Raw genomic sequence first — 15,825 nt, forward strand, 5'->3', positions numbered from 1 at the left:
TCCCTTGATTCCTTTCACACCTGGATGTGCCTGCTGCACGTGGAGTCTTAGGAAACGGACAGACACTAGCCCTGAGGAGCCCGGGAGAGCCCAGAGATGCTCCTCACACCTGCAGACAGCTGTTCTGACAATGCAGGCTTAGGTCCTAGAGGACTTCAGAAACGCTGCCCTCGCTGTTACCACGAGCTGCCCTCAAAATGGATTAGGTCTCTTCGTTTGCATCCCCTCCACCCCACCCCCAGACATGAGCTTGGCCCACCACACATTTCCACCATGATGGGCTGCTTATAATCAGGCCCAAATCATCGCAACCAATTGATCATGCCTGGAAGGACTAAAGTCTCCAGAACTGCAAGCCAAACCAGTTTTCTCTTTCCTGTCAATAGTCTCAGGCATTTGTGACAATGTCTGAACAGTGACTGGAATATAAACTCCCATGTCCTCTGACACAGCAAGCAGGTGGTGATGCATACCCAGGCAGGAAACTCCTGACAGCCGGAGGTCTGTCAGAAGAGATGGCTCACCAAAAATGACAACCCAGCTTGCAGGGGGCAGGATTATCAGTTTCTCAAACTTTAACAAGAAATAGCCCTCTACAGGGAGCGTCAAGGTCACTCGCTGACCGAGGAAGCATGGTGACCTTGAAACTGGAAGAAGTCTCAGCGCACATATTCACACCTTTGCTGTTTCAAGTGCTGAGGAGACCAGGGCACGTCTGACATGTGATCTGACTGCTCTAATAAATAGCCGTGGGGTGAGATGCTTCCAGAAGATATAGTGTCTGAAGGTCACTGCTGCTACTGAAATTTCTTAAACAGCTAAGCAGATAATTATCACATGAGCCACAGGTTGAACTCCTGGATACATACATACTCAAGATAAGTGAAAAGCATGTCTCTGCACACAGACTTATTCACGCTGGGGGTGTTGTTCAGTGGTACGGCATTCGCCTAACACGGACTGAGACCGCAGGGTTCCCCGACAGTTCAGCAAAGTCACAGCGATGCCACTCATTATGACCTTAACACCCATAAATAAAGACACCTACTAGTCAGTCAATTAACCAGGGGAGGGCTGTCTGCTAACTGGAAAAATGCACAGTGATAAAGCTGTGCGAATCATTTGAGACACATAAAGGTACAGAGTCAAATACACACTATCTGAAGGGATATGTCCTCCTTCACGCTAGGGACATGAACTTTCCACAGAGAGCAGCTAGGGGTTGCTGGAGTTGAGAAGGGCCAGCCGGGATGTATAAAATGGTTGCTGATGGCTAGGGCCTTCTTCTGTGGTGGGAATGCTCTGCAGTGGGCTGGTGGGAGTGGATTAAAAATGGACTAGCTAGATTAAGAACTTCACACAGCTGAGTCATATGGCTTTTGAACAATTCCCCAACAAAATGGTGATTTTTTTTTTCTTTCAAGCAGTGAGACTGTGTTTGTCACAGGATGCCCGGTCAGGTGTGAAGATGGTAAACCATGTAGCTTCAGGCTTTGCAGCTTCCTGTGTTCATGGTTTTGCCACCTAGGTTCTTTGAGCAACTTCCTGGAGGTGGTGATTTCTGTCTTGTGCGAGGCCAGGAGGCTGTGGCATTGTGATCTGTTACACAATCGACTTCTGTGCTGAATCTAGTTTAAGGCAGGGACCATGCAGCAAGTGTTTCAGCAATGGTTGGTTCATTTGGTTTAGCAAAAGCAGTTTGTCCTTTTAAATGATGTTTTCTAGCCAGGAGTTCTTAGATCTAGAAGAAGAAAGGGGTAGGTGGTTAATTTTTAAAAACATGATATTCTGTGAACGTTCATCTACCCTTATTGTAGCTTTCCTTCTTTCTCACCATTGGGGGAATGAAGTGGCACCAAATGTCTCTGCTGGGTCTCCGAGTCTCACACACTAGCTCCTGGTGAAGACCTCAGCCTCAGCATACCACACTGTCTTTGCAAGAACTCCAAAAACTGAGCATACCTGGGTACACAGTAACTCCTCAAGTTTGGAAGAAGCTTAACTCCCTAAGTTTATAAGTGACTCCTTAAGTTTGGTCTCAAGAAGCTTAGACCTATGCAGTTGAGGAGAGCCCTGAACCTCTGATCTCCCTATCTCACCTCCAGGGCCTGGGATGACAGGCCCGGACACCAAACCATGCCCAGTGTACGGGTTGCTAAAGCTCTAAGCCAGGGCCTCAGGTACAGTTGGCAAGCACTCAGACAACTGAGCTACACCCGCCTTCATTCCGACATCTGCCTCCTGCAGGCATCTGATCAAACGTTGAATCTTGAATGAGGCTGGAGTTATCTAAATGCCCATGTGCTAAGGGTTTAAAGTTCACTTGGTAAGGCATTTTATTATTTGTCATTGAGCTCCAAGATGGCCTTTAAGGATAAAGCATAGGTAGCTCCTAAGGGTGTAATTTGAAAACTATTCCTCTGCTAACTAAAGCACAGACTGTATTTTAGCAATCTGAAGAGTATTAAGATGTTTTTACATGTTGTATTTTACATAGATGATGTAAAATTCTGGGTGACTTGAAATTGAGACCCAGCTTTGACTCAGCTTTAGGAAGTCAAGGAGCAGCCTGTGGTGGCGGTGTAGAGCTCGAGAGCAGCCTGCTCTACAGAGCAAGTTCCAGGACAGCCTGGGCTACACAGAGAAACCTGTCTCAAGAAGAAGGAGAAAGAGGAGGAGGAAGGAGGGGAGAAGGGGTAAGAGGAGGAAAAGGGGGAGGAGAGGAAAGAAAAAGAAGAGGAGGAGAAGGGGAGGAAGAGAAGGAAGAGGAGGAAGAGGAAGAGAAGGAGGAGGAGGAAGAAGGAGGAGGAGGAAGAGGAGAAGAAGAAGAAGAAGAAGAAGAAGAAGAAGAAGAAGAAGAAGAAGAAGAAGAAGAAGAAGAAGAAGAAGAAGAAGAAGAAGAAATGATGTAGTAGTAGTAGTTGTCATCGTTGTAGTAGTCCATCATTTATTAATCTCAGTTCAGGATGAGGGTGTCCAAGATTGAGGTGCAAACAGGTTGGATGTCAGATGAGGACCTGTCCTCATAGACGTTGCCTTCTGTTTGTCTTTGGATGGTTAGAAGAAATAATACCCCCTGTTATAGAGAGACTTGTCCCAGCCATAGGACTCCATCCTTGTGGTTTCGTCACAGGTATCCACCTCTCACTACACCAGGATTGGATTTCAACACAGGTACCCTGTTGCCACAGCAACCCTTCACATCAAGATAACCTGCATGGCTACATTTGTTTTATCTGGAATAGTTTTCATTAGTTTTGTGTTTCTCTTGCATGTGTGTTTTGCTTGACTATAGTTTTTTAAATGTTATCTGCATGTATCAAAGGCTCTACTTGGCCTTTGTAACTGTAACTTGCTTCAGTTACAGTTGTAAACAGATACATTAATTCAGTCCTCACTCTGAACACTAACTATACAGAATGAGTCATGCCAGGTGCTACCACACAGGGAGGAGTGGGGGCATGGAGAGCTGCTCCAGGAACACTGGGGTGGCAAAAAGACACCACTCAGAGGGGATCAGAGGCCGCTGAAAAGAAACGGAGTTCATTTCCTGAATAAGTCTGAGTACCGAGTGACTCCAGCTAGCTGACAATTAAAAGCAGAAGTAACCATTTCCCAGAAAACCCTTGTCCAGGCCTACTGGGTCCAGCCAGAGGAGCCGTGGAATGGAAGGAAGAACCAGCTAGCTAAGGTTGTTTCTAGTGCAACACATTGGGGGTGGGTGGGGTGGGGTGAGAGTATGGTCCTGGGTGACAGCAGGACCAGTGGATTCTCAATTTTGAGCTGCAATGGGGGAGCATTATGTAAAAGTGGCTAAGACAGACTTCATTCAAATGAGATTGCTCCTGGTTTATCTTCAAGCCAATATCAAAGGTGACAGGCACGTCCCTGGGACTGACAGTGCCAGCATCACTCTCCATAAACTCTGCCTATGCTCCCATGGTTTTATTTGTGGCTTGTTGGGGAACTGTGTAGGGAAGACTGACTAGGGCATTTGCACACCCACCCACCTGCATGGCTGCAAGGCTGACACCCACAGTTGCAGAAGAACAGGCTGCTTTGAAGTGAGTCCAGCCACAGGAGCAAGGGCCCTGTGAGAAGCACAGTGAGCCTGTCAGCAAGCCTGGGTTGCCAGCTAGAGACAGCAAAGGAGGGGTGGTGGGGAGGAGAGCGGGAGAGTTTGGCTCTCTGGCCTTCTGTAAACAGGACACATTCTGCTGGGACACCTTGGCATCCCAGAAGACAGCCTGCTGGTGTTGACCTTGACCTCTGACACCTTGAATGCTCAGAATTTCTTTTGCCTTGCCCTTGGGGGTTCTTCCTTCCTCCACAACCTGGCTGTGAAGCTCACAGCTTTGCCCACATCCTCTCAGCACAGCCCGTGCCTCAGAACAGCCAGCACCACACCATCCACACCGTAACTCTCAGGGCTTCCTCTGCTGACTGTTATTCTCTGTGGGAGATTCCTGTAGAAGGATAAAGGACATAATATCTGGAGCATATTCACCTCAAGGCTGGAAATGACAGGCTTTTAAGAGATAGCGCTTTTTACTGATATTTTAAAAAACATGTTCAGTCAGGGTGTGGCGATGCATGCTGTTTTATCTAGCTCTTGGGAGTCTGAGGCAGGAAGACCATGACTTCAAGCCAACCTGTGCTACATGTCGAGACTCTACCTTAAAAGGAAAGAGAAAGAAGACAAAATTTCAAACACATCTATGAGGAAGACAACTGTTATCTTAATCCCCCAGACCTTAGAAAGCCCCTTTGAACCTTCTTAGGAGAGGAGAGACAGATAGCCTGAGCCCAGTCAACAAAAGTCAAGCAAAGGGGTCGCCACGCAGTGAGCCAGCAGCACTGTGAATCCTCTCTATCTTCCTGGTTCCCTGTGACCCCCATTACTCATGTGAGGCCCCTGCAGGATCCTCAGGGGAGATGCTCAGGCTGCCTTATCAGGCGAATGCAGATAGCTTCTCAGCTGTTTGGGAGCTGCCTCTCAGGGTAGGCAGTGTCCCCACTTTGGCACCAAGAATGTGACACCGACTCCCTGTCAGCCTGGACAGGAAATGTTACCCATGAGAAAAATGCCGAGACAGATTACTGAGACCAAATAGCAGCACCAGTTTGCAAGACCTGAGCAAGCTTTTAAAAGTTCTACTTATTCTTATTTTATGAACATTTGCCTGGATGTATGCCTGAGTGTGTACCGCATGCACGCCTGGTGTCCAAGGAGGTCAGAAGAGGGCCTCAGATCCCTGGAGCTGCAGTTGGCAGTTGTGAGCTGCCGTGTGGTTGCTGGGAAGTGAGCCCAAGTCCGCTGTGATAGCCACGGTGCTCTTGACGGTTGAACCACCGTTCCAGCCCAGAAGTCACTCTTTGATTTGATTAAACAAGCAAACATGACCACTGGGACGCTTGCTGGCTCATGTAGTCTTTTTGCTTTGGGATTTATTTACATTATTTGTGTTTTTCTTTGCCCCGCCTTTTTAAAGAAAAAGTCTTTTCCTCTCTCATTGGAGTGGTCTGGCCACCGGATAACTGTTTTTAGCTCACTTTCCTCTCTCCAGCAGGGTTTTAACCTATCCACTGTGGCTGTCTCAAACCTGATAATTTGCGTGTGTCGGGGCTGCCTTGTATAAGTTGGTAACTTGTGAGTGTGTGGGCTGCTTGCATAATTTTGGGGACTTGAAGCGTGGCCAGCCCCACTCACTAGGTCTGAGTAATAACCTATTCAGCTGAGACAGTCAAATGTGTTTCCAGCGTTTGCCCCATGTCCCCTGGGGGCTGGGGGAGGGGGACAAAACCATCTCCAAAGGAGAAACGCTTCTCTGATAATAAGACTGCTCTAGAAATTTTAACACATTCAACTCATGTGTGTTTCAGAGAGATCACGCGTACTTGCTCTTTTTCTCCCAAGCCACAAGAAGTCAGAATTCCTGGGATTTCAAATTTTCCCCTTCTGAAAGCTCATGAGGCCTCAACTCCAGACAAAGAAGTTCAGACAACTAAGGGATGCTGACAGTGTGAGTCCTCCCCAGAAGGAGCACAGTTATCCAGGACCAAGTGGTCAGCCCCAAAAACATACATACAAATACAGCCATACAGACCGAGCAGGTCATAGTTAGGAATATATGCCTCTCTCTCTCTCTCTCTCTCTCTCTCTCTCTCTATATATATATATATATATATATATATATATATATATATATATATATATATATATATATTAACAGAAAGACCATGAATTTGAAAGATGAAGAATATAGGAAAGTCTAAAGAGATGAAAGGGAAGGGGGAAATGATGTAATTATATTACAATTTCAAAAATAAAAGAAAAAAACAAAATGATATACTAAGCAAAAGTTACTGCCTTTTATTTTAGTCACTTTAGAAAGCAACAATTGTTCAAAGTTAAAAAAAAATAAGGAAAAGAACTTTCTTTTAGACAAGTGTCATTATGTAGCCCAGGCTGGCCTCACACTATGTAGCTCAGGTTGACTTTAGCTCCTTTCATCTTCTTGAGTGTCTCCTAGGTGGCGTATAGCATGGGCTACCATGCCTGGATTTTATCTTTAGTTGCAAAGCTTGTCTCTATTTATTGTGTAAACCATACCATTTTGAAATGTGCATGCATTATGAAATGACTAATAACATAAATAACTTAATTAACATAAGTATTACCCCACAGATAAGATTCAATGTTGAGATAACACAAAATTTACCTTCTTAGTGGTTTGCAAACAGTTTCATATTCTTATTCTTGTTCCACAGGAATCAAGAGGTTCCCACACCAATGCCATACCACAGAGGGCTTGTTAGAACTGTTGCTGTGTGATAGATTAAACCAATATTTGTTTCGATTGACCACTGTACTTCCCAGGCTTTTCCCGCATTCTAAAATAGCACCCCTTCCATCTGAGGTCAGTTTCCTTCTTCCTAAAATAATCCCTAAGATCTTTACTAAAGGTCCTTTGAAATCAAAGCCTCTCACTTTTGTTTGTCTGAGTCTTCATTGTATTTCTTTTCCTGGCATTTTCGCAGAAATTTTCCTGAAAAACAAATACATTCAGAGTAGTGTAAACAAGACCAGGTGCACAGGGCTTGGAACATTCAGAAGGAATCCCCCTGTCTCCTCGCCTCTGTGAAGTTGTGTTTCCCTCCAAGAAAGTCTGCCATCTCTGTTCTCCCAGTCTGCAGGTTCACTCTCATGTGATTTATCCATTTTGGCATCTGGAACAGACTGGAGTTTGAGGTTTCTACCTTGTATCTTATTAGCCATTTAGATATTCCACATGACCTTTGCTGGCTACTTTGTCTCCTCTTCTCCGACTCTGGTTAGCCTCATGACAGAGCCCCTCTCTCCATCGCTGTCTTACATTGCAAGTGTCTTTCTATTCTTCTCCGTGCTCTGGAAAATCATTAGTCTTAATAGCAAGCTGCTCTGCATACAGACAATATACTTCTGCTTAGAACATTCATTCTGAACATCCTGCTATAAAGCTATTTAGTTAAACAACATTCTTAAGATACAATTTTAGGATAACTGTATTTCTGTAAACATACAGCATATGAAACACTGGTCTCAGATACTGTGAAAGTATTTTTTAGATGAGATTAGCATCAGGAGAGCTGGAGTAGAGTAGTTTGCTCTCTGGAACATGGCGGGCTTCTGCCAATCCATTGGAGGTGATATGAGAAGAAAACAAACAAACAAACAAACAAACAAACAAACAGAGGTCTTCCTGCCTTGAACTGGAATGGAGATGAAGTCTTCCCTGGTTTGTCAGCCTGGTGCTTTGTAGTGAGAATTTTGGTTTCTTTAAAATAAAAGAAATGTTATGGAAATACATTTTTGTGACAGGTACGGGATATGGGGTTGTTTCAGGTTGTTCACAGCAGCAGACTATGATTTGCCTCGTGCTCTGGCAGTTGCAGATAGGTTTTTGCAAGTGTATGACATCTGGAATTCTGGGGACTCTTGAGAGAATATATAAATGCAAGAGCCCTGAGAGGGGTATGGCTGCTGCTGCTGCTCTTCCTGCTGCTATCTGACTTGCTGTCTGCTGTCTATTGTCTACTGTCTGCTGTCTCTTGTCTGCTGTCTGCTGTCTCTTGTCTGCTGTCTGCTGTCTCTTGTCTGCTGTCTGCTGTTGCTGTCTGCTGTCTGCTGTCTGCTGTCTGCTGTCTAATGTCTGCAGTCTGCTGTCTATTGTCTGCTGTCTGCTGATTTCTGGATTCTGGATTCTGGTTGCTGGTTGCTGTTTGCTGGTTGTTGGTTGTTGGTTGCTGGTTGGTTGCTGGTTGCTGGTTGGAGATATGCTGACTAAAAGATTAAAATTTCCCCAAGGAACCTGATGCCCCTAATCAAGAGGAAGTAGCCTAATGAAATTGATGTCCCTTTTCTCTTCTAGCTTTCTTTCTTTCCTCCCTAGTGTTGAGAGGCTGGAAAGGATGATCATGGAGAAGGGTAGAGGAAATAGGAATCTATAAAGTCACAGAAGTTTGGCTACAGTGGTTTGCCCTGTAGATTTGGGTCTTGCTGACTCCCACAAATGCATGAGCCAATTCCCAGAAACAAATGTCTGTGTTTCTTTGGGAAACTTTGACTTTCTTCTCTTTCTGCTGGGTTCCCGATTCTCTTTGTTTCTGGTAATGAAGTTGATGTCTTTATGTCATTAAAGTCAATCGCCTGACTGTCTGAACTTCAACTTTTAGACTTTTCATTTCTGGATGTATTCTTATCACCTGCGGATCCAGTCAGCCATTTCTTAGCCTACTGTAGGTGATAGGGATTGCTCTCAATCTCTTTTCCATACAGAAAATTTACACTCCTGTGCTGGGAGTGTGGCTCAGTGGGTAATACACTTGATATCCAATATGAAGACTTGATTTCAAAACTCCCAGAGCCCTGGCAAAGAATGGTATAGTAGAGCACAGCTATAATTCCCGTGGTCCCGGACGAATTGGGAGGCAGAGGTAGCTAACCCCAGAAGCTCATGGGTCAGCTAGCCTGGAGCATGCTTGGTGAAAGGAGAGACTTTGGACCGGGGTGATGATGGCTCAGTGGATAAATATGACATTCCACAAGCCTCACTACTTCAGGTCAGTGCCCAGATCCCCTGGCAGAAGCAGACAACAAACTTTGTCAAGTTATCATCTGGCCCTCACACACGTGCTCTGGCGCAATCAGCAAAAGCATTGCTGATCACAATCATATGTTCCACAATATGATAATAAATAATAAGAATTATATGTATGATTCTGAAAACCAACCCACCATCTTAACCAAGGTGGCAGGCGAGGACAGACACCTGAGATTACCTCTGACTTTTGCACTCACACCATGACACCTCTGTGCTCTCATATGTCAGGTGCACATACACATGTGCACATGCACACATTGCAATAAAAATAATCACCTATTCCCAACTGCTGCTGGACCACTCATAGCTCTTGCCTGGGAAGGAATGTACTTCCACATTTCCTTCACACTGGACTTGGCCGTTTCCTGCCAGGACTGGATATGGACACACAGGATGTGCTATGAGCAGAAATAGCCAACTTCTGTGGGAACTGACACCTCTTCCCTGTTGGCCTATTGTTCGACTTGTATCTTGTTTTTTTGTTTGTTTGCTTGTTTTTTTTTTTTTTTTTTGTTTGGTTGGTTTTTTCGAGACAGGGTTTCTCTGTATAGCCCTGGCTGTCCTGGAACTCACTCTGTAGACCAGGCTGGCCTCGAACTCAGAAATACGCCCCGCTCTGCCTCCCAAGCACTGGGATTAAAGGCATGTACCACCACTGCCCGGCCGACTTGTATCTTGGAATGAGGTTGCACAGCCTGACAGATATCCTCCAGCCACAACGTGGAACAAGAGTGAGAAACAAGTCCTTGCTGTAAAACTCTGGAAAATAAGAGTCCATGAGTGATTCATCTCCTGGTCCCCCTCTCTCTGCTGGAGCTTCTTCTGTGGGAATGAACCAAGCACCCTTATCACCCATTCTTGGAGAATTTATGCTCACCTCCAGTACTTTGCTGGATCTGGTTTAGTAACTGGCCATTGCTCCTGCTGGCTCTTGTTAGCAATAGACCCCTTTTGGGTTTTGTGACTCACAAGGGTTGTCCTGAGGTTTTTGAATGACAACCTAGATGGGGTTGGTTTGGAATTGGAACTACCACAAGGACCACTGTGATGTTAGAACTCAGGGAAGATAGTTCATCACTCAGAAAACAAGCCAAACCCCAAAGCCAACCAAAATGGTTTCCTTGTGGTTTAGGCAGGTGTGCGATGATCTTGAGTAATGACCCCAAAGACTATCAGATTCTTGGACTTGGTACCTATGACTTTTGGGCGGGATGCTCTTTGCAAATGTGACTGAGAATATTTGGGATAGGGATATTGGATTATGAAGGGAGATTTCAGCAGTCATGGAAACCTTAGAAGAAAAGCAGTGGGGTGATATGGAGGGAGGGAGAGGAGGGGTAGACGTGGAGGCTGAGGGAGGACTGCCATGGCCACAAGACAAGGAATAAAAAGGTTTGGAGGAGGCAAGGAGCAGCTTCTCCTCAGAGCCGCCATCGGCTCCTTGGACACTTGAGATTTCATCCCAGTGATGCTGGAGCTCAAACTCTGGAAATTAATTCTTCCATTTTAAATCACTGAGAGTAGGGAAGTGTATTCTGCTTGGACTCATTCATTCCCAGTTTTCAGGGGTCTCAATCTTTGCGACTGAGATCGAGAGCTTTTCCTAGAGGTTAAAACTGGAAATGCCTTTGAGGTGGTTTGTCATCAACAACCTCTGGGATTTGTTGGCTCCTGGGGGCTTATGTGTTTTTGTTTGTTTTTTCTATCCTTGATAGGAAACATTTTAAAGATTGTTTGATAGGCTGGGGTTCTAGCTCAGTTGGTAAAGTGATTGATAGCATCAAGGACCTGAGTCCCCAGAACCCATATAAACATGCTGGGTGTGGCTGGTGCATGCTTCCAATTCCATTTACTCAGGAGGTAGTGATTGGAGGAGCTCTGGGGCTCAATGCATACCTAGCCCTGCCTATTTGCCAGCTCCAGGCCAGTGAGACTCTCTCTCTCTCTTTCACACACACACACACACACACACACACACACACACACACACAGAGAGAGAGAGAGAGAGAGAGAGAGAGAGAGAGAGAGAGAGGAGCCTGAAGAATGATACCTCAGGTTAACATTTGACTTTCATGCATGTGTACACACACCCACACATGCATCCCCCTCACACCCACACAAGTAAACCTGTGTGCATACAAATACACATGTGGTCTCCTTTTAACATTATGTCATCATGTTTGTGTTTCTTATGTTCCAGTCAGGGGAATAGAAGTCTGCATTTCTGTTGCTTGCATTACTGGAATCTTGGAGGCCAGATGATCACAGTATTATTATCCTCTTATCCCTTTCGAACTGAAGCAATGAGCAGATGCTTCACTGAAGAGTTGGTGCCAAAGCTGAATTCTCAGGAGGTTGCTGTGGCTTGCCTGTGCTGGAAGTTTGGTCCCCACTATGGCAGCAAAATGGGGACCTTAGAGAAATGGGAATGAATTAGGTCACTGGGACTTGCTTGACCCAGGGAGTGGCACTATTTATTAGAAGGTGTGGCCTTGTTGGAATAGGTGTGTCACTGTGGGCGTGGGCTTTAAGACCCTCATCCTAGCTGCCTGAAGCCAGTATTCTGCTAGCAGCCTTCAGATGAAGATGTAGAACTCTCAGCTCCTCCTGCACCATGCCTGCCTGGATGCTGTCGTGTTCCCACCTTGATGATACTGGACTGAACCTCCAGACCTGTAAGCCAGCCCAACTAAATGTTGTTCTTTATAAGAGCTGCCTTGGTCATGGTGTCTGTTCACAGCACTAAAACCCTAACTAAGACAGGGCTCTACTCTGCTAACAGATTGATTAATGTTTTGTGGAAATGGGTCAAGCTTTAGGAGATTAGATTACACTAAGTGTTGTTTTAAATCAGGCCAGGACCTTCTCTAAATCGCTCTTCTGCCTGTCCACCAGACATTTTGATTCCACCTCCTAGTCTTATCAGAGCCACGATGAAGGGATCATGACTTTGAACTACCAGAATGTGACACTAAATAAACTTCATTCCCTTGTGAAGTGCCCAGCTTTGAGCATTTTTGTTATAGTGACATAGAACGTATTGAGCTGGATGGTGCTTACATGTTTTCAGCCTGTGCCTATCAGTCATGGGAGACAAGCAGATGGGCAGAGCAGAGGTGAGCCTAATATCCTTCCAGCTAACAGCTAAACTCTTATGAGCTGAGCCCTAGCTTCCACAGATCCCAAGTAAGGTTAAGAAGGCCACCAGATAGCATCTGAGGCGCAGCAACACTTTCCTGCTTTGTAGCTCTCCACCCAGCTGGGGCTTCCGAGGACAGTGTGTTTAAAAGCATGACGTCATTCTCTGCCTTCTGTTTGTTGATAAGGAGGTGAGATGACTAATCTTCATTGTCAACTCGACTCCATCCGAAATCAACTAAAACCCAAGCAGCTGGGATACCCATGAGGCATTTTCTTGGTTAGAATGGCTAAGGTGAGATGATTCACGGTAACCCTGGATCAGTTGAGGTTAGGAGACCCATCCTAAATGCGGACCACACCTTTTAGAAGACATCTGATCCTGTTCTGTTCTGCAGAAGGCCATCACAGGCTTTCTTATTGGAGACATTAGGGGTTTAGGGCCACTGGGGACTTTCTCTGGAAGACCAACATTGGAGTACCTCTCAAAGAGGTTAGAGAATGGGAGGGACATAGGACAACCTCGAAATAAATGTGTGGATAAAAGTCCAGAATGACATCGTATGTGGACGCCCAGGTGTGTAGCTCTTGGGCCGCAGTGCCCTTGGTGACTTCCAGTGACCTCCAGTGACTACAGAGTTCTTCAGGACTTGTCCCAGGCAGAACATTCATAGTTTGAGGGCAGGACCAGATTAGAATCTGGTTCCAAGTCACAATTTGGATCCTGCTATGAGTCAGCATGGCCAAAGCTTCTGCAGGGGCCTGAGTGTTTTCTTCCTCCCAGGAGGCACCCCTCCCTCCCTGCCTCCCTTCTGTGTCTTTGTGTGCTGGGGCACTTAAGGTGGGTGTGTCTCAGCTCTCAGCACTTAGGGAAAGTGTTTCCTGAGGAGGTTCAGGCCCACTCTCGGCTGACTCTCTCACTGGAGGCTCTGTCATCTCTGAAGCCTGCAGGGCTAGGCTGCTTTGTTTTATGAATATGACAGTTTTGCCTACATGTATGTGTACTATGTGTGTGCCTAGAGCCCTCTGAGGTCAGATCCACAGATCCCCAGAACCGGCAGTTGTCGATTGTTGTGGGTGCTGGGAACTGAATTCCCTGTCCTTTGTAAGAGCTCCAAGGGCTCAACCACGGAGCTCCCTCTCCAGCCCCTTAAAATACATTTTATATATATTGGATATTAGCCCTCTATCGGATGTAGGGTTGGTGAAGATCTTTTCCCAGTTTGTTGGTTGCCGTTTTGTCCTTTTGACAGTGTCCTTTGCCTTACTTTATAATTTTATGAGGTCCCATTTGTCAATTCTTGATCTTAGAGCATAAGGTATTGGTGTTCTGTTCAGGAACTTTCCCCCCCGTGCCCATGTCCTCAAGGGCTTTCCCCAGTTTCTTTTCTATTAGTTTTAGTGTATCTGGTTTTACATGGAGGTCCTTAATCCACTTGGAGTGGAGTTTAGTACATGGAGATAAGAATGGATCAATTCGCATTCTTCTGCATGCTGACTTCCAGTTGAACGAGCACCATTTGTTGAAAAGGCTATCTTTTTTCCCACTGGATGTTTTCCCGCTCCTTTGTCGAAGATCAAGTGACCATAGATGTGTGGATTCATTTCTGGGTCTTCAATTCTATTCCATTGGTCCACTTGTCAGTTGCAGTGCCAATACCATGCAGTTTTTAACACTATTGCTCTGTAGTATTGCTTGAGGTCTGGGATATTGATTCCCCCAGAAGCTCTTTTACTGTTGAGAATAGTTTTAGCTATCCTGGGTTTTTTGTTATTCCAGATGAATTTGAGAATTGCTTTTTCTAACTCTAAGAAGAACTGAGTTGGGATTTTGATGGGGATTGTGTTGAATCTGTATATTGCTTTTGGCAAGATGGCCATTTTAACTATATTAATCCTGCCAATCCAAGAGCATGGCAGATTTTTGCATTTTCTGAGATCTTCTTTGATTTCCTTCTTCAGAGACCTAAAGTTTTTCTCATACAGATCTTTTATATGTTTGGTTAGAGTCACACCAAGATACTTCATATTGTTTGTAGCTATTGTGAAGGGTGTCATTTCCCTAACTTCTTTCTCAGCCTGTTTATCCTTTGAGTATAGGAAGGCTACTGATTTGCTTGAGAACTCAAGAAATTAGACCCCAGGGAACCAAATAACCCTATTAAAAATGGGGTGCGGATCTACACAAAGAATTTTCACCTGAAGAAATTCGGATGGCTGAGAAGCACCTTAAGAAATGCTCAACTTATTAGTCATTAGGGAAATGCAAATCAAAACAACCCTGAGATTTCCCCTCACACAAGTCAGAATGGCTAAGGTTAAAAACTCAGGAGACAGCAGGTGTTGGCAAGGATGTGGAGAAAGAGGAACACTCCTCCACTGCTGGTGGGATTGCAAGATGGTACAACCACTCTGGAAATCAGTCTGGCGGTTCCTCAGAAAACTGAATGTGACACTACCAGAGGACCCTGCTATACCACTACAGGGCATATACCCTGAGGATTCCCCGGCATGCAGTAAGGACACATGCTCCACTATGTTCATAGCAGCCTTATTTATAATAGCCAGAAGCTGGAAAGAACCCAGATGTCCCTCAATGGAGGAATGGATACAGAAAATGTGGTATATTTACACAATGGAATCCTACTCAGCAATTAAAAACAATGAATTCATGAAATTTCTAGGCAAATGGTTGGAACTGGAAAATATTATCCTAAGTGAGGTAACCCAATCACAAAAGAATATACATGAAACGCAATCACTGATAAGTGGATATTAACTAGCCCAGAAGCTATGAATAACCAAGACACAAGTAGCATATCAAATGACTCCCATGAAGAAGTAAGGAGAGGGCCCTGATCCTGGAAAGGCCTGATCCAGCATTGTAGGGGAGTACCAGGACAGAGAAAAAAAAGGGAGGTGATTGGAGAATGGGTGTAGAGAAGGCTTATGGGACATATGGGGTGGGGGGAACTGGGAAAGGGGAAAGCATTTGGAATGTAAACAAAGAATTTAGAAAATAAAAAAATACATTTTAAAATTAAAATAGAATTACTTTCTTTCCTGTCTCCAACCCCTCCCACTCCATTCTCAAGCTAAGGGCAGGGCAGGGTGAGAAGAGTTGAGGGAAGCCACAGGTGGGGGTCGGCGGGGTGTCCGGAGGTCCGCAATCGCTAATATATGCTAATTGGCATGCTAATATATGCTAATAGCACTGGTAGCCTTTTGTTCTGAGTGGCTTACAGACCTAACTGCTTTTACTGCTGCTGAAAATGTAAATTTACTACACAGGAGCTTGTAAGCAACACAGCCAGAGAAGTAAGGCCAGGATTGCCAGAGTCTCCCCCCCCAAAAACCTATCTCTCCTCCGGGTCACACTCCAGGGACAACAAGGAATGGTCCACAGTCCTTGCCCTAGCCACACCTGGTCATACAAGCAGAAGCTTGAAGAGTTCTTCAGTCCCACACCCGAGGGCTAGCCTGAGGAATTAATTCAACGGGAGGGGGGGGAGGAGGGGAAGGTGAGGGGGAGGCAGGGGGAGGG

The 15,825-nt window shown here is 45.4% G+C and overlaps 1 long non-coding RNA gene across 1 annotated transcript in view; it reads left to right on the forward strand.

The window, feature by feature from the left end:
* Positions 1 to 15,825, forward strand: part of LOC127666216 (uncharacterized) — a 32,054-nt gene that overhangs the window by 7,239 nt on the left and 8,990 nt on the right. The gene's annotated exons all lie outside the window — the stretch shown is intronic.

The sequence above is a fragment of the Apodemus sylvaticus genome, chromosome 15, assembly GCF_947179515.1.
Source record: "Apodemus sylvaticus chromosome 15, mApoSyl1.1, whole genome shotgun sequence".
NCBI lineage: Eukaryota > Metazoa > Chordata > Mammalia > Rodentia > Muridae > Apodemus > Apodemus sylvaticus.